The 23,366-nt window shown below is 34.4% G+C and overlaps 1 protein-coding gene and 1 long non-coding RNA gene across 2 annotated transcripts in view; one reads left to right on the forward strand and one right to left on the reverse strand.

The window, feature by feature from the left end:
• LOC123710562 (calsyntenin-1) overlaps positions 1 to 23,366 on the forward strand; it is a 157,045-nt gene that overhangs the window by 52,653 nt on the left and 81,026 nt on the right. The gene's annotated exons all lie outside the window — the stretch shown is intronic.
• On the reverse strand, positions 19,944 to 21,312 carry LOC123710563. Its single transcript, XR_006753847.1, has 3 exons — positions 21,283 to 21,312; positions 20,954 to 20,995; positions 19,944 to 20,090 (listed from the first exon to the last, which is right to left on the reverse strand). It is a non-coding gene; the product is annotated as an uncharacterized LOC123710563 (long non-coding RNA).

A 23,366-nucleotide genomic window follows, 5' to 3' on the forward strand; every position in this document is an offset into this window, starting at 1 on the left:
ATATCTATGATCGCCCCCTGCTGCCCCGTATTTTACTTATGCAAGGTTGATAAAAGAAAATTGGGTATCTGATACCCTGTTATTACTTAGTAATATTGGACAGAAAACGGTTATTGTATTTAATTAAGATATTTTATTTAAAACCTTACCATATGAACAGAGGTTATTGGAGAATGATGTGAAAATTTTGTTAACTTCAAATGAAATTTAAAAAAATGTTAAAAGAATTCTTGGTATCTGTAAAAACGTTTTAGGCTTTTTGATAACGAATCCTCGGGATGAGTGAGGCGTCTAATTTCCCTCGGGGGCCTTAACTTCTATTTAGGCTTAATCAATGGCTGATAACGGATTTGAAAAACGAAGCCGATATTTGGGTATTATTAAGAGGAATCAACTAATATTATTTGATTACGTTGAACGTGCTAATAAAGTACTAGGAATAAAAATGTTTTTGTATCTACAGGTTTATAGTTAAAGTCAAATTATTTATTTCACCTGGGCCTATTAAAATATTTAAACAAAATAGGCGCACATTGTTATAAAAAACAATGCAACATATAACTAAATTATTATCTAGATACATAGTGATCACTATACATATTTACAAATATTGCATAAAGTCTATTTATCAAGGAAGGCAATACACCAGTGTTGGTAGCCCGTGTGAAGCGTTATTTATATATATCTATTTAAATATACCCCAACATATAATCATTTATAAATTTTCACAAATTTACTTCTGTGGTTTTTCCATTTATGTTATGAACATTGACTTTCAATGTAAAGGTAAAAGTTGAGTTTCATTTAGAAAATTAATTAAGTTCTTAAAACGAAAGACTAGGACTTCATTCCCTAGAAATAAAGTTGTATGTATTCGTCGTAATTCATTAGTTAGTTGTGTAGAAACCGAATGGTTCTATTTCATTTTATTTGAATTTCTACTTGATAATTTTTAAATATAGATAAGGTAGGTAAGTCAAAATATACAATACATCCATACACAAGACTTTTTTGTAAAAGTTTATAATATAGTTTACAATTTTTAAAGCTCTACGTCTAGCCCTATAAGTTATCAATAAGGTACATAGATACATATCAATATGTTGAATATTATTAAATTCAAAAATGTCTAGTAACAGTATCTAGTGTGCAGTATCTAGTGTGTTCCATAACAAAATTTACAGTAAATTCCATAAAAAATATATAATTTAATTATTTTTTTTAGTAGCATCTCTAACACTGCGTAAGTTGGGTGTGTTCATAAGCCAGGTCCTTTAATTTTATTTTTAGATTGGAGACGCTGAGCGGTTATATATTACTCTATTATATACGTAGATATAGTCTGCCTGCATGTACATAAGCATCATACGTGACTATATAAATAATGTAGTACAATATGTATTTTTTATTAAAGAGTATTCGGTTATTTAACCAAACGTCAAGTGTCAAATTGCCTAGTGCAATGATTATAAGTACCTCTATCTCAAGCAAATATTAATTAAATTTTTACTCCGTTTATATGTTATATACTAACGAGACACATACAAACACTTACAGAAAACACATCACATACAAAAACAAGATACGTGCATGTGCATCAATGACAAGTGTGTGTGCACAACATTTAGAGGGAGGGGGGATATAAATAGAGAATGTCACAGTTTCTGGACACGGTAAATAATTTTCCACTCAAAGGCTTCGATTAGAGACTCTAGAGGCTGTTTAGCACTTAGCTAGTTCCGAAGTAATTTATGTGCAGATTAGATTGAGTTTGCATTAAGCTTTTGTATACTATAACATCCTATATAGTTAAGTAGTTAATTAATGTGATATTATGTCCGTTTAATGGAGTATTAGACGAACGATATTAGGCTGAAAAAAAGGTATTCGAAAGTGGTCTTAAAGTGTAAGATAATAAATTCTAGTGTAATATACGATGCCTTTCCATTATTGTTCTTTAACAATATTACGGAAAATTGTAAATTTATCTACCAAAAGAGAGCATTTAATAGACGATAGTAAATTTTATTAGTATGCAATAATACGATTTTATTTACATCACAATGATCACACAAAATAGGAGAGAAATAAAATTTTATAAATGTAGTTATAGGATGTAAGTGGGCGGTCCTACTGCTAAAAGTTTCTTCGATACATAATCACAAAATACACATAAACACATTATACATGTTATATGTGTTAAGCGTAGAATATTAAACAATTTTAAATTTTATTTGCCATGACATTAGATTCACTATTGTCAGGGCGATAGTAAAACTACGGCAGGTTGATCTGCATATAGTAAAGTAACATATATATGTTACGTCTGATAGCTATGTCCTGATTGATTGCATTTGATCGCCATTGGGAATTGACCAATCACTTGACAGTCTTGAAATTCGTTTCAACACGTGTATGAAGTGTATTATTTAATGCTATCACAATGTTTTATGTTATCAATGAAATAGTTTTAGACTCGACATGTGCCAGGCACAGAAGGTTTTATTATCTATATGCCTGTCAAGACAAATAAACAAATGCAGTCCAAGATTTATAAAGGATTATAGCGTCACTTAATTATCATCTACAAAATAATCCCAGCTAAAGTTATATTGAAGATTTTATCTTTAACAAAATGACAATTTTCATGAGAACATAATTAATATGCTAATAATTGCACGTCGCTCGCGGACGGTAGTTTAAATTTTGTAATTTTGTCTTCTAGGCTCATAATGTGTAATTTTAAAGCCATTTTAAATGTATTAATTACAGTAATGTTATGATTTTTTCAAGGTAATCCATTTAATAATTGCACACCCTCATAGTTTACAGGTTTCTTTAAATAATTTGTGCCCGGCTTCGGCGAGATAAGGTCGTTTGAATTATCCGTGAATGTTTGGCCCCTTCCCGACAAAAAAGGCTCGTAGGAGGCCACGACATACACTAACGGATCCGGACGATCCAATTACCGTAGCTAACAATAAATTAAACGCCGTCCGCGCGGCCAATGATAATAAAAATAGCCAAACACAGATTAGGGTAAAAAACCGCCTTCACCCGGGAAGGCGAGGACCTTTACTTCGCACTTCGCTCATTCCAGTGAGCTTCCGTCCTGCCCTTCAGGCGATTGACCACCCCGCGACAGCCCAAGCCGAGGTTCGAGTCTACCTTGCGCTAGCCGCGGGATAAAACGCCATTCTGGCCGAGCTACGCTCGCCGAAACAGCCCGAGCTGAGCTGTAAAGGCCCTTAAGGCCAACAGCGAGATTCCATTAAAAAAAAGTGTATGTTTGTTTTAATGACGATTGTACGATAAACAAACCTGCTGACTATATTATCCGCAGTTGAATACAATTTGTATTAGTAAGTAATTGCTTTGTACCTTATATATTTGTGTCCCCACCGCTGATTTTAATATATTTTAATATTAATCTGATTACATGAACGGTAATAATCCCGATCTGCGGAGGAGGGTCTAAATACCAACTTTATAAATGGGTACAAAATAACGATTCTTTTTGTTAGAAGTTAATTTTAATTAAAACTTTTAGCACAGTTGTTAGAAACAAGGGTAATTTTTTTTTATACAAATTGTAATTAGTGTACTTACACAGATGTATTTATTTTGATTAGAAACGGTATTCATTAATAAATAGTTAATTTTATTTATTTACTTTTTTAAAGTCGGGGCATTTGTTCAAGCAGGGGTTATGTGGGACTCAAACCTAATTTACAAGGCTACCCACTAAAACCTGACGGATGCCTTCAGCTCGCCAATGGCACAACACAATCCTGTCGTCAACAAAAATGCCCACACGACATTACTAGGAAAAAACAAGCTATCATATAGGACCGGATACCATATAGAACCGAACAGGCTGGTTTTCTACGCTGGATGCCCCCTGGGGGACATAGGATTTTAAGTCAATTAAGTGTTATCAGTTCACTTATCGAACATTAAAAAAGGTCCGTTCAACTACGCTAGAAAAGGTAAATTAATCAATAAAGCTAAATTTGACGATTATTTAAAGGATCCTAATCCTTGGGATTGATTTGCTCCTGTTCAAATATTTTTGGCTACTCTGCCTTACACACAATTTGTATAAGTGATAAGCTGGCGATTAAAAATAGTGGCCCAGAGTTTCTTGCGAACTGGTAGTAAATGTAATTAGAATAAATTTAACTTATATGAATAAAGTTATTTTTCACTTAAGTAACACTTAAATCAGATACTTTTGTTAGCTTCTAATATTTATTTAATTAAATTCAAATGTTTAGAATTATGAAACATATTCTTAAGAATCTTGCCACAAGTGCGCATGTGCAATAGTTATTCATTTGACTCGTTCGGTTGTTTACGAGTTGTTACGAATTGACTCTACCATCTTCCCGAAGTGGGATGGTCGAGTCGGAGGAGGAGGAGTTGTGATTATAAAAGAGGTTGTGACACATGCGCACGGGCCTCTGGCCAAAACAGCCCGAGCTGAGCTGTAAAGGCCCTTAAGGCCAACAGCGAGATTCCTTCTTCAAAAAAAAAAAAAAAAGCGCACGGGCCTTTTCTTCGTACAAGTTTGAATTTATACAGTTCACGTAAAATCAGTGAAGTAAATTATAGTGAATTAAGTTATCATTGAAGTGTTTAATTTCCTACCCTAAGAACTAAATCAACTACCGCTAACACTTTATAATAAAATGTAACAATGTGTATTATAAAGTGTGTCTGTTGTGAATAATACAATACGTTTATTCATTTTTTTAATAACTTTTTGGCCTCTAAACCACTCATTTTTGTTTGCCACTAATCTTGAATGACGTCAATGTTAACCAAAACTAACAAGTTTTTCTGATGTCGTGAATCAACAATTGCTAAACTCGCACATCTGCTAATCTCTTACATCATTGTTATAATGACTTATGATGACCGAATAACTACTAAGAATTAAAAAACATCTTCGACTAGAGAAGAAGATTTTTTCGCGTTTCATTGCTTTTAGCACCAACAATTTTTAGAACCTAGTGAGCTATAACCAAGAATAACTCTTCTGATTCTCTTAGTGCAGTCCTTATATGTATTGAGTTATTCACAGATTGTACTAGGTATCTCTACGCAGGAGATAAAGTGAATTTGTGTGTAAGACATTAACTACGATAGGGACGGTGTACGACATGACCGCAGAATCACGGGAGCATGTGGACAGCATAAGCTTTACGTGGTTGGGTTCAAACTAAGGCCTATCATTGATAATTTAGAAAAATTAAAAAATGATGTGTCACCCCCCCACACCTCAAAATTATACGAACCCGAAACTCAATATTTATAGGAATTTAATATGTTGCTTAACATCGTTGTAGTTATAAGGTAATCTTAGTGGCGTTACAATAATAAAGTGATAAAATGAAAACAATTTTAACCGGTTTAAAGTACTCACGGTGAGTCATTTCTGCAAAAACCTTCATCTTTTAGTCGATACCAATTCCGGGGAAATAAATACAGATAACACAACTTTCTCTACAGCTGTGATACTTTTGATATTCAACACCTTTTTAGTCGCCGTAACCACGCACGCTGTAAAGCACGCGAAACGTCGGAAAATTTTAAAATTATGTAAATGATGTATCACCCCACACAGCACAAGTTTATAATAACACAAATAGCTTTAATCTGGTTAAAAAATTGTTTTCTTTCAATTAAGTGATGTAAATTAATTTGAAATTTTCAGCAACTTCATTTAGACCTTGTGGCAAGTCGTTTTAGAAACTTTACTGTGTAAATTATTTGCTATTATTATTATTTTCTTTATTCATACATAATTATGTATTTACATTGTATAGTCGCGGATGCTTTGCGGACCCAAGCGACTTCCTTAATACAAAGACCTCCCTCGGGTGTTGTGTGCTGCGATGATGGGGGCTACTTGACTGTTAGGATGTTGCATCTGTATAGCGCTACGCCTTCTTAAATGCTCATGTTATTTTTACATATATATATCTTTTCTATAACACATCATAAGTATCTGATTGTCCTCGTTGTAAAATGTGTGGTGTTTGAGAGCATTATTCATAGCTAAACACAACGTAACAAACATCTAGTTTGTTGGTGTATCGGTATTCTTAGTTTGATAAACCCGTACGGACTGATGCTATCGAGTTTATCAAAGACGTTCTCACCTTGAGGACTTAACTAGAAATCTAATTTCTTGGCTTTTGGCGTCAGCGCTGCATCCACCTCACTGCGAGATACATTTATAGAAACTATTTCGAAATTATTTTAGATAAATAGCTCGTATATTATTTTATTTCTCGTTAGATTAGTAATGATACACCGAACTGTTTAATAACACTATCAGTAGGTACTGTAATATATATTTGATACTTTTCGTATGGCTCTGATAAAAAAAAAATATAATACTATATTACACTATAATGAATCATTGGCGCTACAACATTTTTAGGTCTGGGACTCAGATTTCTGTATCTGTTTCATCGGTGAAGTAGGTGATCAGCCTCCTGTGCCAGACACACGCCGTCGACTTTTTGGGTGTAAGGCAAGCCGGTTTCCTCAAGGTGTTTTCCTTCACCGTTCGAGCGAATGTTAAATGCGCACATAGAATGAAAGTCCATTGGTGCATAGCTGGGGATCAAACCTACGACGTCGGGAATGTGTGTCGCACGTTGAAGCCAGGACCATCACTGCTCTATACATTTATCTTGTTTTTTTTATACATCTTTAAAACAAGTATAGGAAATGCTTGACAAAGCAATAAACGACGTCCGGCTATTGTACGAAAATGTAGAGTGTTTTAGCGCTCCTTACGCGCAAAACTAACATTCATATAAATGTTTCACAAAGACAAATTTAACTTCAGTCACGACACGCTAAGTTACTCATTAAAATACCTTTTAAATCCAAAATGTACTTTATTTTCAGGTAAGCAGTTAGTGGAATGCCAGAGCCCTCTGTAAGTTATATCGCCTGTAATTATTCGTCAGGCATTGCTGCGCCGTTGTAATTTGCCTGGTTTAAACATGGCTCGAGTTTATTTTTTATCCATATATTCTGTTTATAGGACTTTTTTTGTATTCCGGTGTGACTTGTGTGTTGAATTGTATTTAATTCGGGTGGAATTGTAATTGAATATTTTAATATCATGTAACGATGTAAGTTTTCAAGGATGGATATAATCGAATTTCTGATACAAAGTAATCTACTATCTCTGGATGCGTTTCGGGAAGGATTCTTAGGAGACTTAATACGTTTTTGACATACCTGCTGTTAGGATTGACTCGGTGATTGGGTTTTAAAAAAAGGAAATGTATGTCTAGGACTAAATTTAATTAGCAATTAAGATTCACAAAATATGAGAATATAACAACAAATGTCATCTCTTGATCGGAAATGCTGCCTTAATAGATAGGAATAGATTGTCACCTAGATAGGGTGTATGGCTGTATCATAACATTACGTCTTAAATGGAGCTCAGTCTCGTTTGTCTCTCTCATTGGCAATCATTCAGTACAGCGGTAATAGTTTATAATGCGCAAAATAACTCTTAAAGAATTTTAAAACACACAAATCAAGTATCGGCAAAACTGCCAAAGTAGCCAAGTTTAAAACTTAAAGTCAAGAAATTGAGAAAACTGACACAGAGTTGTGTCCGCAGATTGCGGGAGGACTTAGTTTCGTAGTAAATTGAGCTTTAGGCATGAACGTGTTTGACTTTCTCGATGATTTGTTAAGTTGAGAATTAATTCGCTGAAAGTTTACAGTTGTGTGGTTAGTGCAAGTTGTTAATAACTGTAATCGATCACGTTATAGATTGATAATATAATTTTAGGGTTAAAAATGTTACATAGAATTTTATGTAATCGGCGAGAATTTATTACATATTTACTGGCATATTTTTATTCTCTTCACATTCCTTCGGGCAACTAAAATGTCTAATTATATTCTACGAATTGCATTTTCAAATGTTATTTATTAATTAAGAGATTTTTTTCCTACAATAAAGTTCAAAATAGATAGTGATTATTACATTAATAACAATTTAGCCTATACGTTAATTATGGCTATGATGTTTTAACACTATGTTCGTGTGTCGAAATACCGCATTTGCACTACACTAAGTTTATTAACTTAAAAGGTTGAGTTCTCTTTAGGTGTCTTATTCCTGTCGTGTCAAGAAGTTAGATTGCCTCAGCTTTCACAGGCTATACCTGTTTAAGTGAGCTAAGGCAAACAGTTTCGTCGTATTCAGGAATGTATACGCATTAAGATCCTTGTGAATACTTTCATTTTTAATGTAACATGCTGATTTGACAATGTCCCGAAGAACGTTCTTCTAAAACCGTTTTATTATAAGAGCAATATAAATAAGTTTTATTTAATTAGTAGAATCGATACTCTTATATAATCAAACAAGTGCGATTTGCGAATCGTTTATCTTTTCTATCATTCAAGTCTTTACACTTGAGTGATAATGCTAACACATACCTTGGAGGTTTTTAGTACATAAGTGATGTTAAATAAGTAGTTAAGTGTAAAGGAACAATTTTTGTGGAAATTTGATACAATTTCTTTTAAGAAGTAATCGAAATTGGCCGGAAACCCTAATAAAAGATGGGCGCGTCAGCGCCTGCAGAAAAAGTCGATGAAAACCACATTAACATAATCTAGCTAATGTTATTTTACGCTTCAGAAAATGATATTAACCGCGCCTTGAGGTAATATATTATTTTATAAAACAACTTCTAAGAAATAATATTTTTTTGAATAGAAATAGGCTTTGGGCCGTGTGCTAAAATCGTAAGTAATCGGTAGTCCTCTATAATTCATACAAAGATGATATTTGAAATCAGGTAGGCCTATAACAAAGTTTTAAAACGCCTTTTTTAATTAATAATAATGTTTTTATACAGGGGTTAATATACAGCTCTGATATTTGTAAATTTTCAGTGAATAAAATATCTTACTTTGGGTATTTAAATTATTATGACGTGGTTTGTCTTAGTTGGGAAATCAACCTGTGGACTGTGGAGTTTCGTTTAAAGATATCTGTTTGCGCTAAATCGGCGTCAGTCAAAGAAGGATGAGAGTTGTCGACCTTGACACACGAACTGGAAATGGTAGGTGCAAGCATACGCACTTGTATTATAAAAACACTGTCGCGTGCGCTGCTTTTGAACCTGCACATCATATTTGATGTTTTACAATTATTAAGGATCCGGTGCTTGAGAGTAGGGCACACTACCACTGATTAGTTTTAGAAATATTGCTTTTGGGATTCCTTTTTTTATTATACAATCACGCGACAGCTGAAACAGCGCATATTATTTCACCAAGATGAATGCAATGTGACCAGGTCCAAACCGTATTTGTAACTGATATGTTTTTTTTTTAAATTCTAGGTCTACTTTAAACGCTTTTATTATACAGTGGAAATGTTAGCATGTTCGATGTAAGTAAATTATGTAATACATTTGTCGCATTGGCCCTGAAACGTTGCGTGCCTCAGCACGACCTAAAAGTTATTTAGAGTAGGCTAAAATTCAAAATAACTTTATTCATATAGTTAAACAAGTACACTTATGTACGTCAAAAAGAAGTTAAAATTAATTGTAAATTTACATTTACTACCAGTTCGCAAGACAAGTGCGTAGAGCTGACAAGAACTGGAGTTAAGTTTTGAGTCATACAAATTGTTTGAACTGGAGCAATACTTGTGTCTAAGCTGTAGGTAATGTTCCGAAATTTGTGTATTATGTTTATTTTATATAGTAGGATTAATTCAGTATTGTTACGAGCTAGGTGATCGGATAGAAAATATCGTAAATTTATTCAAAGGTTTATTTCTTGATAAATCAATGAGGAATTTATGAGAACAAATTACTCGCAGAAATGCACATAAAATACAGTCACTAATTACTTTAATTATGCACACTTCACACAGTTACTTTTCATCTATTTTTATTCGCAGTAACTGGTCGCGTTTGCGCTTGCTTATATATATATATATCCCTGGGAATAATTCTAAACAATATTCCAGAACTCTCTAGGCGGGATTGCTACTGAGTAGCTATTGCACAATTCTAGAACGTCCGTACTCTGGTCTTGCACGTGGCTCCGTCCTTCCCTCCGTTCTAGAGTGCTCAGCCTCCCTCCCTCCCTCTCGCGTATCATTCCGTCCTTGTCCCACACCTAGAAAATTCGGTCTTGAATATTCCTTCATCAAAGGGGTATGTATAACTAGGCCTGAAAACGCCGGAAAACGGGTCTCCTGAAAACTGCACGACTCGACTAAACTGCCTGAAAAAATGTTTCGCCTGAAAACTAGATTAAATTACAATTTGCATAATGTTGAAATGGTCCCTCTACTGAAATGGTCAGAAGTCACATTTCAGCCTACTGAAAAGTTCTCTAAAAGAACCTTCTCGAAAAGACCCGTCGTAACAGTAGTAGATATATAGATAGTATTATATATATATATATATCTGTGTGTTTAAGGATACAGAAATGTGTGTGCCCAAACCCTCAGTAATTATACATAAAACGTTAAATAAGATTGTGATTCATATCTTAGAAATTGCCTTCATTTGTAAAAAAACTCTTCTTCATCTATTTTTCATTTTGATTTAATTTTTTGTTTGAAAGGAAATTTAAAGGCTTTTTTATATTTAATTACAATTTTAATGTACATTAATACATTTAAAATGTAGTAAAGATTTGGTTTCTGGCGAAATAATTATGTGTAAAAAGTATTTCTTAAAGGTCACTATGATGCAATGTTCCCCTGAACACGGGTTTAAGTTTACTTAGTCGAAGTTGCGAGGCGTTTTCATAATATAGTATTATTTTCACAAGTGCGCTGCACTTAGCATAAGTTCCTTGGAGACGCCTCGGTCTTATATCATAATTAACTAGAGCTTTTCCGGTATAAGGTTTCACCTCACTGAATAGTTTGACTTTGATAAAAAGCTCTTGCATAAGACTATTTATTAGTGTCCACAAGTGTTTTTAAATATATTATCGGTCTCATTAACCGCTTGTACTAAAATCCTTATGTCTCTTTTTATCACAGCGTGAATACAAATTGACCGAAAGAGACGAAAGAGCGATATTATACTAGTTTTCGTGAATATGATGAAAAGTTTTGTAAAAGACCGGCAACGCTCTCGCCAGCCCTCTGGCATTCAGGGTGTGCATGGATGGCGGTATCACTAAATATCAGGCCAGCCACCTGCCCGTTTGCTCCCCGATGCAATATTATTCCATAAAACAGCAATCAGACTTGTTTGAAATATTATATAGACATTTGCGACTACGTACATAACAATTACTTAAAATTATTTCGCTCAGACCTTGCTATTTAAAGAGCTAATGGTGATACCGAGAAAGGCTACTACAGCAAACTATGACTCTCTTGTGTCCAAATACAATAAATACATTTTGACGTAGGGTATTGAGACTTAGCGCTTGTTACTGTATAAGTGTAAGTGTACATCCTGATCCTTCAATTGTCTGTTGTAGTAGGTGTTAAATAGAAAATGTGTAAGATTTATGTCAGAGATTCAACACCACGCAATGTCATACACATCTTACAGGTTGTAATTTGTCAGTGTGTCAAACATTTAACAAGATATTAAAATCTGTCGAATCTGTGACATATATAATCGTTAACTTCTAAAAATCTGTAACCACACCCTTCGTTATCTCAACGATCCGTAATTACATATACAAGTCGTTTTGTAGCGGTAAAAGCTGTAAAACTCTACCTTATTAGAACGCAAACCGCAAAATAAGCCTATGAGTAAACGTTTCAGACCTGTTACTAACTTCCTGTATTACGTATTATGTAACGTACGTAATACTCTTTTAGTGGCTATAGTCCGCCGTATTTCCCATAAAAATATTATTACACGCCGCATTCTCTTTGTAGGTACATGTTTTATTCATCGTATGTGTAATATGCATTTATTTTGGAAGTGCAATCTTGATGCAGATGTGGGACAAAATCGTGCTTTTGTATGGAATACGAAATTCAATATAGGGTTATCGTACTGCACAATTTACACTTTTCACTTGGGTGAATGAATTTTATTTGTTTTAGAATATTGTCAGGCTTCAGCGTGCGAATCTCATCCCTGAGGTCGTAGATTCGAGCTTAGACTTTCTTTCTATGTGAGTTAAAACATCGTGAGGAAACCGGCTTGCCTTAGACCCAAAAAGTCGACTACGTTTGTCAGGCACAGAAGACTAATCACCTACTTGCCTATTCGATTGACAAATGATCATGAAACAGATACAGAAATCTGAGGCCCAGACCTAAAAAGGTTGTAGCGCCATTGATTTGTTTTTAGAATATTTTCAGTATGAATGTAATGAAAGTGTGTTGTGATACTTCCGGTTTCGCACGCTTGCATAAGCCTTTTTCTTAGTTAGCTTAAGAGCAGCTTTTTTGTGCATATTTTAATTAAATAGAAAGCTTTTACATCTGCGCGTTGTTTTTATACATTAACATAGAAATGTACTATCATATTACACGTTAATTTAATTAAGACTTAAATACCTAGTCTATGAATTGCTGTTGGTAAATAATTACGACGTATTTCGTTGATGTTTTAAACTAAACCTATAGCGATCTTAACTCTGTCCAGTTTGTGATTGCATCACACTATTGTAAACGTCTTTTTTGTCTGATTATGTATATAAAAATTAAATCCCTCTAATAATGGTGCAAGTAAGGCATCTATAGGTACTATGAAAATGTCATTTTAATCCCTGAGTCATAGATGATTTTAGTTTACCATAAAACCGGAAAGCTATCAGTGTTTGAATATTTGTTTAGTAATTACGAAGCTAATTTATTACTTCTACTTATATTGCGTTTCAGGAGTGTCATGAGCGCATAGTTGATATATAGTTGGACTAACTGCTCTAATTTGGTGAGTTATGGAAATTTGGGAAACGTAGACTATGTACGAGAAACGTGTATGTATGACGGGAACTAGCTGGAGCAGATGCTTTTAGTTATGTAAATAATTGCATACAGTGTTTGTTATATACCTCATCTGCATACATATTAAATTGTAAGGATCAGTCTTGGTATATAATTTTCAACTGTATTTACATGTGTATACTATTCGTATATTAATTGTTTTAACGCGTTTTATCGCATTATGGTTGCTTGAAATTGTCAGCCCTATAGCAAGTTAATTTGCAATACTCGATTGTGGTTGTACTAGGGCCCTTGGTCACTATAATATCGATGAATGCGGTTCCAATTACTGCAATCGGTTTTGTAATTATTAAATGAATGTATCTGCATTTGTTTGTTTGGTTTCTGATTTATTAAAACGTAAGATAATATTTCATACAGAAATTTCTGTAGGTAAACGTGAATTAGGATGGCGATAAAGGGCAGTCATCGCAGCGCAATTACAGTCATTTTAGTGTGTGCATTGCTGGTCTTTCAGGGAGGAGTAAGTTCTCTTTTTATTTCCCACAGAAGAACTCCACAGGGAGCCGATACCACAGTTCGCTAGTTCGCAAAAATGCCTAGCGAAGCCGACAACCAGATCAACCCAACTTTTCAAACGCATAGTGAAGTAGTAGAGAGAGAGAGAGATAATCAATCTGATCAATAATACACTAGAGTTTGGCAATAGGACAAGCCCTCCGCTGAATTTCATCAAAAGGAAGAAGCTGGTATTTGGGAGCACCGGCCCTGAGATGTGAACAATATTCCACATGATGTCGTACTAGAGCCTTGTAGAGATGCATACGTTGTACCTCAGTGAAATACTGCTGAGCCCTACCTAAAAGCTAGCATACCCAACTTTTTGAAATACAGTTTAAAAGGGGGTTGTAACACTAGTTTTCTGTACAAACATTTATCAGTAATCAGATCTAATATCAAACCGTTAAATTGTTTTAAGGTACAAGTGTAAAGCTAATTATTCATCTGATTAAGCCTTTCAAAGAATGATGTCATCTCCCCGTGTTTCGAAAACAATTTCCTTTTCTGTATTGAGTGTGTATTGTTGCGCAATCTAGGAACAAGCTTTTGTTATAGCTTTTTATTTTAAAAAAAATCTTCGCCTTTATGATGATGAGGTTAGTAATTATTTATATAGTTCAATAATTAATGTAGTGTTTTTAAATATTTGTATATATATATATGGATTTTTATACGTTAGGTACGTACAAAAACTTAATCAATTGTAGTATTTGGTGTCTCTGTACTGTAAAATTAAACAGCTGTGAAGGTTCGATTATTTTATTTTCTTACTGTAGGTTGTTTGTAAATTCAAAGGTTTTGTTAGTGATGTAATAACGCATTTCCTAATGCCAAACCCTTGGCTACACCGTCAAGGAAAGCATTCTGTCCTGAAGGCCCGTTTGATCCTCCCCAGTTTTGTCCACCGAGCAGACTATTTCCAAGTGCGTTTGCTGCACCAGCAGGTCCATTTTCGATAATATTAGCTCCAGCCGTTGCAGTAGCAATTCCGTTGCCAATACCGTTAGCACCAGCATTAGCTCCTAAAGCTACACCTGGAGCTATACCGTTACCAATTGCATTGGCACCTGCAACAGCAGCATTTGCACCTGCAGCAGCTCCTGTAGGTAATCCATTACCAATAGCGGTTGCACTTGCAGCGGCAGCATCCGCGCCCAGAGCAGCTCTTGTAGGTATTCCATTTCCAATCGCATTTGCACCTGCGACAGCAGCGTCGGTGCCTAATGCAGCACCATTGGCGATTCCATTGCCGTTGAGATTCGATCCTAGAGCAGCGCCTGTGGCTATTCCACTTCCAATTGCATTTGCCCCTGCAGCAGCAGAGTTTCCGCCCAATCCAGCACCAGTGGCTATTCCACTCTCGATGGGATTAGCTCCCTTGTAAGCGGCATCAGCACCTAAAGCGGCGGCGGTAGCGATACCATTGCCAACTGCGTTGGCTCCTGCAGCAGCATTATCACCTAATGGTCCTCTAGCTATTCCATTTCCGATAGCGTTGGCTGCAGCGTTTGCTGCTAGGCCATTACCGATGCCAATTTCGTCAGCTTCCCGCATTAAAGGAGCATCATACCCTACTCCATTTCCTAATCCTATTCCTAATCCTAATCCATTTCCTACTGGATTTCCAACTACTTGGCTTCCTTGTCCGGCCGATGTCAAACTGTTCCCAGCAGATGATGCACCATGGTGTCCCTTGTTGAATTGGTTTTGAGCTTGGGCTCCGATGTTATGGAAGTTTGACCCACCGACATTGTGGCTTCCCTCATCTTCACTAGTAGTGACCTGAAAGTTCAGTCACTTAAAGAACTACTATCGTTGTAGATATATGTAACATGTTTGTTATTTCACAACCTGCTTTGTCATATAATAAGTGAAAAATTATGAAAATCTATCATGAGAATATTATACATATTTGGAACAAAAAAAACTTTTATCAAAGAGAAGAGAAAACTTATTCAAATCCAAGTAGTTTTACATACCGAGGTAATTTTATTATGGTGCTGTCCGACATTATGGAATCCACCACCGCCGACGTTGTGCGCTGATTGTCCCGAAGCACCGCCAGCACTGGATCCTTGATTTTGATTGGCAAAGTTTTGGGAGTCCAGGTAGTTACTGCCCTGTTGAGCAGCCCCTCCTAAACCGCCTAAACCAATGTTACTGCTGCCTTGTCCTGCTTTGGTCAAGCTATTACCGTGAGCAGCCGCGCTATTCTGGTTTTTATTGAACTGACTGTTAGCCTGGGCACCTTGATCGTGGAAGTTTGATCCTCCTATGTTATGGCTGTCATTATTTTCAACGGAAGTAACCTGTAAAAAATATTAAATAATAATTATTTTCTTAACTTGATCTGCAAACATTTAGTTAACTAGTAGTTCAAAGAATATTTCTTAAGTCTATAAACAATGTATTACCTTTGTAACTTTGCTGTGATGTTGTCCAACATTATGGAAATTATTGCCTCCAATATTATGTGATTTTGATCCAGCACCACCGCTAGCCCCATCATTATAATTCTCTCCGGCAAAATTGTCTGAGTTAACAAAACCACTGCCCTGTCTGGAAGCACCCAAGCCTCCTCCTTGAGCCAAAACATGACCCAAAGCCGCTGATCCTAAACCCATGCCAGTTCCAACAACCTTTTGTCCGACTCTGATTCCGTTATTAAGGGCATTTCCGAGCCCATTGACAATTGCCATAGGATTCTGTATGGGCAGCCCAAACAGGGGACTAGCATGAAGCGTTGCGACGCTGGCGAGAACCGATAGAACCTGCAGTTAATAATAATGAACGTTTGCAAAGAAATAATTAAGATAAATATAGGGAATATGTATTACATTTCTTTAACCATAGTAACTTTGTCATGCACATATAACATGTAACACGTCCATTACTATACAAGACTATTAAAAAAGATGTTAAATTAAATATAAATTTACTTACGAATAACTTCATGTTGTATCGATTCAGACGGCTGTTAGAATGCTTCCTATTGTACAATTTTGGTTTTTATATTAATATCAAAACAATATTAGTCAATTATGGAAATATTAATATGTAATTATTTCAAGAACAATTTAGTTAACGACCAGATCGTAATGAAGTAGTTAAGTAATCGTTTCAAGGAGCCTATTGACAGGTGTTATTAAAAATATTTATTTCTAATTATGAATTAATTCGATTAAAATGTTCTGAGTTGATCAAGTTCATTGTTGAGGGCATACATATTAAATGATATATGTAATAATTATCAAAAGCGCTTGAAACTTTCCAGATCTGGGTCTCAGATTTCTTTATGTTTCATGATCATTTATGTATGTCCTATAATGTTTTTGTGCGTAGTCAGCTAGAGTACGCCTCACAAGTCTGGAATCCTCAATACCAGGAATACAAGGTTCGTCTCTAAATTATCCAGCGACGTTTCCTTCGTTTTCTTGGTTACCATCACTGTTGTCAACGTTACCATTTTTTGCCCCTTGAAAATCGAACGAATATTACTGATGTCTGTTATTTATTACAGACTGTTAGGGGAATAGTTCATGGACCGGAGATGTTAGATAAGTTTAACTTGCTTACTCACTTATTATGGTTCAGCAACCGCTCTCTTTTCAAAATGCCTCCACTTAATACCAACTATAGGAAAATACATTCATGATTCGAACTGTACAGACCTACCAATATTCAACCCAGTTTCACATCGATCTTTTCTGTTCATCCATTGACTCTGTGAGACGTCCACTTACATCCAGCTATTTCTATTAGAATAGTTATAAATTTAAATCTTCTGCTTTTTCATACGTTTACATACTTAATTTCAATCTTTAAATTGTTTCATAGTTTTATAAATTCATAATTGTGAATTTTATTCTTCCTATCTCCCTAACGTATTTATGCATTATCGAGGTGGAGGTTTTTTAATAGTGCTGAATTTATTTTATTGTTATCATAATTTACCTTCTGTTAAGATATTGTAAATCTTCCTAAAATGCAATAAATAAATAAAATAGGCAAGTAGGTGATCAGCCTATAACTGATACACGATGTCGACTGTTTAGGTCTACGATTTTCTCACGATGTTTTCCTTTACCGTTCGAGAGAAAGTTAAATGCGCACATAGAAGGAAAGGCCTTTGGTGCATAACCTGAAATCCTTAGGGATAAGAGTTGCACGCTAAAGCCGCTTGGCCAACACTGCTCTTGCTACTTGATATATGTAACTAACATATAAAATATCAATTCATTCAACGTTTTCAATAAATTGAAAATTATAATACAATTGGAGGTTGTCTATCTTCACATGTAGGCTTGCGTATTGAATTGCCATACAATTGTTTTGTTCTCAGATTTATGTGAACAATGTCCGTTCAGAATTGTTCATATCAATGCAAAAACCAATGGTTTTTACTCCGCTACGGAATGTTCTCCAAAAAATTTCAGTCAATGTCCACTGCTGGACATAAGCTTCTCCCCTAAATTTCGGGTACGGCCGATTCCTCGCGATCCATCCATCCGTCTTTCCGGGCTGAACCATGTTAATTTTCTATGAAACGGCTTTTGAAATAAAGTGTTCATTATGATTCTCTTTCTCCACTATTTCTCTGCCCACGACTTCTCCTTTGCCAACAAACAAATTATGGCAAATAGTTCTCAGTCCTCTTCTTGTCCTATTCTTGGGTTGAAATCACCCATCACAACATATAAATGCGTTTTAAGGGGTCTGAGATGCGTTTCTTATATCGGTATGCAGTAAGTCAACTTCATCATCAGAGTGCTTCAAGGTGGATAAACCTGTATATTTGTTTGATCATTTTAGAACAAGGTTAAAAGCCTAAGTGGGCCTACATTGCTAGAAATATTTTGGTAGGATTTAAGTTTATCGCGTTATATACAAGCAGAGGTCGTCTCTAGTATCTTATATAAATACATCCAAAAGCTTTCCTTTGAATGGTGACTCCAGTGTCGTCGTTTTCGTTATCTTTATCTATGATTTTGTAAGCGTCGAAACGAGCATTGTGTACGGAACAATGAGGCAGATAAGGAGTTATCAAGTTCGGATTTGGGTAAGAGTCCTTAGATTGAATGAGAAAATTCATGATTAAGGTAGATTTATTGCTGGCATATGATTATATTTGAAGAATTTTGTTTATAGATTTTCTCTTTACGTAATTTTTAGTAGAGAAATTGTAGGTCAGCCATTGTATTAATTTCAGCGTAAAGTAATTCACACTAACTCTGATTTTATCACTTTAATGTTTAAACTAGGTTATTGTAAAGGTATCCCGGTGTTCTAGATGTCCATGGGTATTGGTTAGGACTTTTCGATTATCTCTTAAACATCCAAATTATGTATTGTAACATACAATCTAAAAGGTACATGTCCCAGGCCTATACGGTAACACGAATGTCACATATTACATATGAAATTAATTAATAATGCATTGATGCATGTTTCTTCATAGGCTAGTAGAGGCTCGGTTTGTTAAACGCTATCGATTATTGGGCCTAATATGACGTTGCAATGTTTTGCTTCACTGTAAATTTCACACGCAAAAAGAAAATTCTATTGGTGCTCGTCAAACATTGGTACACGACTGCGAATAGTATTGTATTCCATCTATTAATAATTCTATTGTATATAGACACTAGCTGTTGCGTAGTGCGTGGTTGCGAGATGGTGGTGTAACGGCTCAGGGGCGCATGCTCTAAAGGCAGGCGAGAACTTATTATTAGTTCAACACTTTTCACTCTCAGCTAGTTTTTGGACTAAAAAGTCCATCAGATTGCCACCAGTTCTTAATCAAGCGCCGCATTCGATCGCTGGATGACTTAGGCCTCCCTTTTTCGAATCTTTATACATTGGACTCAAAATTATTTCCTACTGAATTTTTGAAATCCGTAGAGTCCGTAACGATTTTAATTCTTATCCCATTATTGTTGTAATATAATGAAATAACATCAGATAAAAGTAATTCCATTCTTCTGGGAGAGGGGGTTGGCGTTCTGAAGGGTCCTTGACGGATTGTTGGGTGAATTCGTAAGTTAATTACTTATTTACTTGAGGAAAATAACGCTTCTCGACGTTTTGTCGTTGAATTTAAAAAGATCGGAAAATTTAAAAAAATATAATAAAGATTTTTACGGTTTTTGATTTATTGTACTTTCCCGAGTTCAAAATGTTTATTGGTTGCGTAATTGTCATGTAACTAAACGACGAGTCCGGGTCAGGCAGGTCACAAAACACACAACATATTTTCATAAAACAAATTAAGACCTATTACTATAAAAACCTTTATACAATGTTTTATTTTATGTATCTGGTTTCTTCGATCACAGCGTGAAAACAATTTATTAGATAGAGACGACTATATACCTGTTTGCCATAGGCTGAATTATACTTCGTGAAATCAAACACATTAAATAAGTAAAAAAAATGATTTTTATACTTTATTATTTTCATACAGAATATTTTCTATAGACGTCTATCCCGCTAACGTAATACCCCTTCGCAATACGCGTCTAGCCAGATCATTTTCGACGCGAATCACTGCAGGTATTACACAGGCGCTGGTCTCAAGGCCCTGAAATAAAATGCAAAAACGGCCGTTTTATTGAGAATTGTGCTATAATTTTCGATGTCGACAATTTTGAACTCTGCTCAAAATGGATTATAATATAGGGTTTTTGGGTTACTTATATTTAAGAAAACTTATAATTATTTACATAATTTTAACGCTGTGAAGCACGCAAAAAAAATTTATAGTTAAAATTATGTAAATAATTATAAGTTTTTAATAATAATACATAGCTTCAATCCGTTTAAAAAGTGTTTTCTTAATGTGTAAAAGCTATGTTAACAAAAGACATTACTTATATATATTTTTTTAATTTATATAATAATTCAATCTGAATCATCGAAATTAAGTAACCATAGTCTTGTTTAAGTGCTCGATAATTGTACATAAAATAGTTTTTAATTTTTATGTTGCTAAATTTTTGGCTATCTAATAACTGACCGGGTAGTCGCAGTACTACACATCAGACGTCGTTGGTCTCGAAGAACAGAGTCGAATGTCATATCAACTATAACTAAGTTAAAGAAATAGCTATTAACAATCACTTATTTCGTAAATGATGGGAGATTCTAATCAGTTTTATAGATTTTGCGAGAATTTGATTAATTTCGCTTTTAAATATAAAATTGTGTTTTCTTAAAGCTCGTTCAAGTTCTATTTATCAATGAATAGGCGGTAAATGAGGGTTCGTAAAGTTTCTTGTATTTTTGCAATTTTGTAAGTTTGTCTTTTGATGAAGACAGCTTTCCAAGGTCGATGTGTCGCGGAATTCGAAACGGCTCTGAAGTACTGCTCAAAAATCAATGAAAAACATGATAAATATCGTGATTTGGGATTAATTGAGATAGTTATTTAATAATTTACATTACCATAATTAGAAGAGCTGCCATTATGACAAACAATAGTGTAATCTGGAAATAATATTAAAATTATTTTTCTATAGGACACTACTGTATTTTAAGAGCCAGAATAATTTTATTTTCGTTCCTATAGGTAACTTTTATAGGAAACATATATACAAATATCCAATAAAGCAATGCTCCATACAAAAAGGTTAAGCAAAAACTTATATTCACATTTTTAATAGTTTAAGCCTTAGAACACAAAACTAACGTATATTGAATTGATATATAAAATAAAATTTGTTAAAAACTATTTTTGTGTTTAAAAATTTATCGAAAGGATTTTAAAAACTTACATAATTCGACATATTGACAATGTTTGATACCTCGAGTAGTTTAAAAGTTCTTTCATTATATTTGGCTTATAAAGGCGGATTTACACAGATTATTTACTAATTCATTGCATACAATGATTTATGAGGGTTATAAAATTTAAAAAATGTGTGCGTGTACTAAGTGTGAAAGAAAACTTCCAACTAGTGAAACTTCTTTATGACCTTATTTTTCGAAAAATGATCTACTATATTAAATAAATTAGATAAAGTTTAACAAAAAGCTTTTATTATCATAGACATGAATACAAATAATACAATTATTTCATTTTACCTTATTACTACTTAAATTATTATTGAATTTATTTATTATATTTATTATTGAATCGTTATGATATATTTTTGTTTAAAATGGCTTCGAATCAACAGTGGTAGGGACAAGAAAAACATGGCGCCTAACGGAAAAATGTGACACATAACCCAAAAATGTGACGGTAAATTTTTTCGAACGCCTCTAAGATGTGTTACTTCAAAAAATAAAGTAATTCCGATTCCGATAGAAGTCTTTAAAACAAGCCTTGGAACGCCTGATGTCAATGGATGGAAGATCTGACTGATCTATTATATATTTTAGAAGCCTGTCCTAAACAAATAATGTTTTAGCAAATATATTATATCAAGAAAAATCTTTTAATAACAATGTTTCATTGTCTTTGTTATATCAATGTCAGAGGCTCGTAAATATCTTACATTTGTAAAAATGTTAGATATTACATTACTTCTATACTATAATTACTTATGGAATTGATAACGTCTAGGATTTTTAAAGTCGATTAAAATTACTGCCTGTCTTAGTTTTTGCCAGGCTTATAGAAATTATACTTTATGTGTAGTCGAATGTCGTGTTTTTAATATTTACGGTTTTTCATATTGTAATTAGGATTTTATTGTATTTTTAAAACATTCGGATATATTGATATACGTAGCTTCATCATCAGCAACCGCGCCACCTTTTGCCGCGCACTACAAGAGCTGCCCAGTAAAGTTTTCCCGAACCAATTCGACTTAAGGTCCTTCAAAAAAAGAGTGTACCAACACTAAAAGGCCGGAAACAAAATCGTGAGCCTTCTGGTATTGAGAGTGTCCATCCGTTTCTATAAAAACAAATTCTTCCAATTTTTCAATTTAATAAGGCGTTGTGCAGTTGCCTTTATGAAGCAATTTCAATAAATATTATAAGTAATATTAAGCAGTCGTGATATCACGATGCAATAAACTTTATTTAAAGTATTAGGTACTACCGCGACGTTTGCACTTAGACCAAAGTGCACAGAAGTTATAACAAAACAAATATACAGGAATCTGAGGTTTTCCAAGGGTTGTACCGGTTTAATTTATTTAATAAAATAAAACAAGACAATGTTCGAGTACTACATAATCAGGATTACATTTAGTCAATGTCATTATATTTAATAATAGTACACAACCTCAGACAGAGTGAAGGACTCTTCTAAGTTTTACCACTTGTCCCTCATCCTGGCTGCCATTTTCCAATCCTTCCCCGTTATCCCTTTTATTCCACCTAATAGCCAATGCGATGGTTATGTATTTTAACCGTAACATAGGATATTTATTGTAGTTTTTGCGAATTCGTCCAGAGAACATATACAGTGGCAGCTTTTGCAATAAAAACAGCACATTCCAGGCGAGCTACGCTCGCCAAAACAGCCCGAGCTGAGCTGTCAGGTCCCTGAAGGCCGACAGCGAAATTTCATTAAAAAATAACTAAATACTAATGTATTCAATTGTGCAGGTAAGTGTTTCCCATCATATTTTGCCTCTGCTTTCTTAAAATTATGACTATATTATATTATAGGTATGGAATATGCAATTGCTGAGAAATAATGTTTATAAATCAATTTAAGAAGCTAAAATTATAGGTTTTTAGGAAGATTTTTGGAATTTGACAACAAAACTCAGTAAGTAGATTTTGAAATATAATGAAAAACTGACATTATTATTTGTAATAAAGTAAAATATAATAAATTACATACACATGAAAAGAAAATCTATTAGCTGGGGATCGAACCCACGACCTCGGGGATGCG

Source organism: Pieris brassicae, chromosome 6 (genome assembly GCF_905147105.1).
Source record: "Pieris brassicae chromosome 6, ilPieBrab1.1, whole genome shotgun sequence".
Lineage (NCBI taxonomy): Eukaryota > Metazoa > Arthropoda > Insecta > Lepidoptera > Pieridae > Pieris > Pieris brassicae.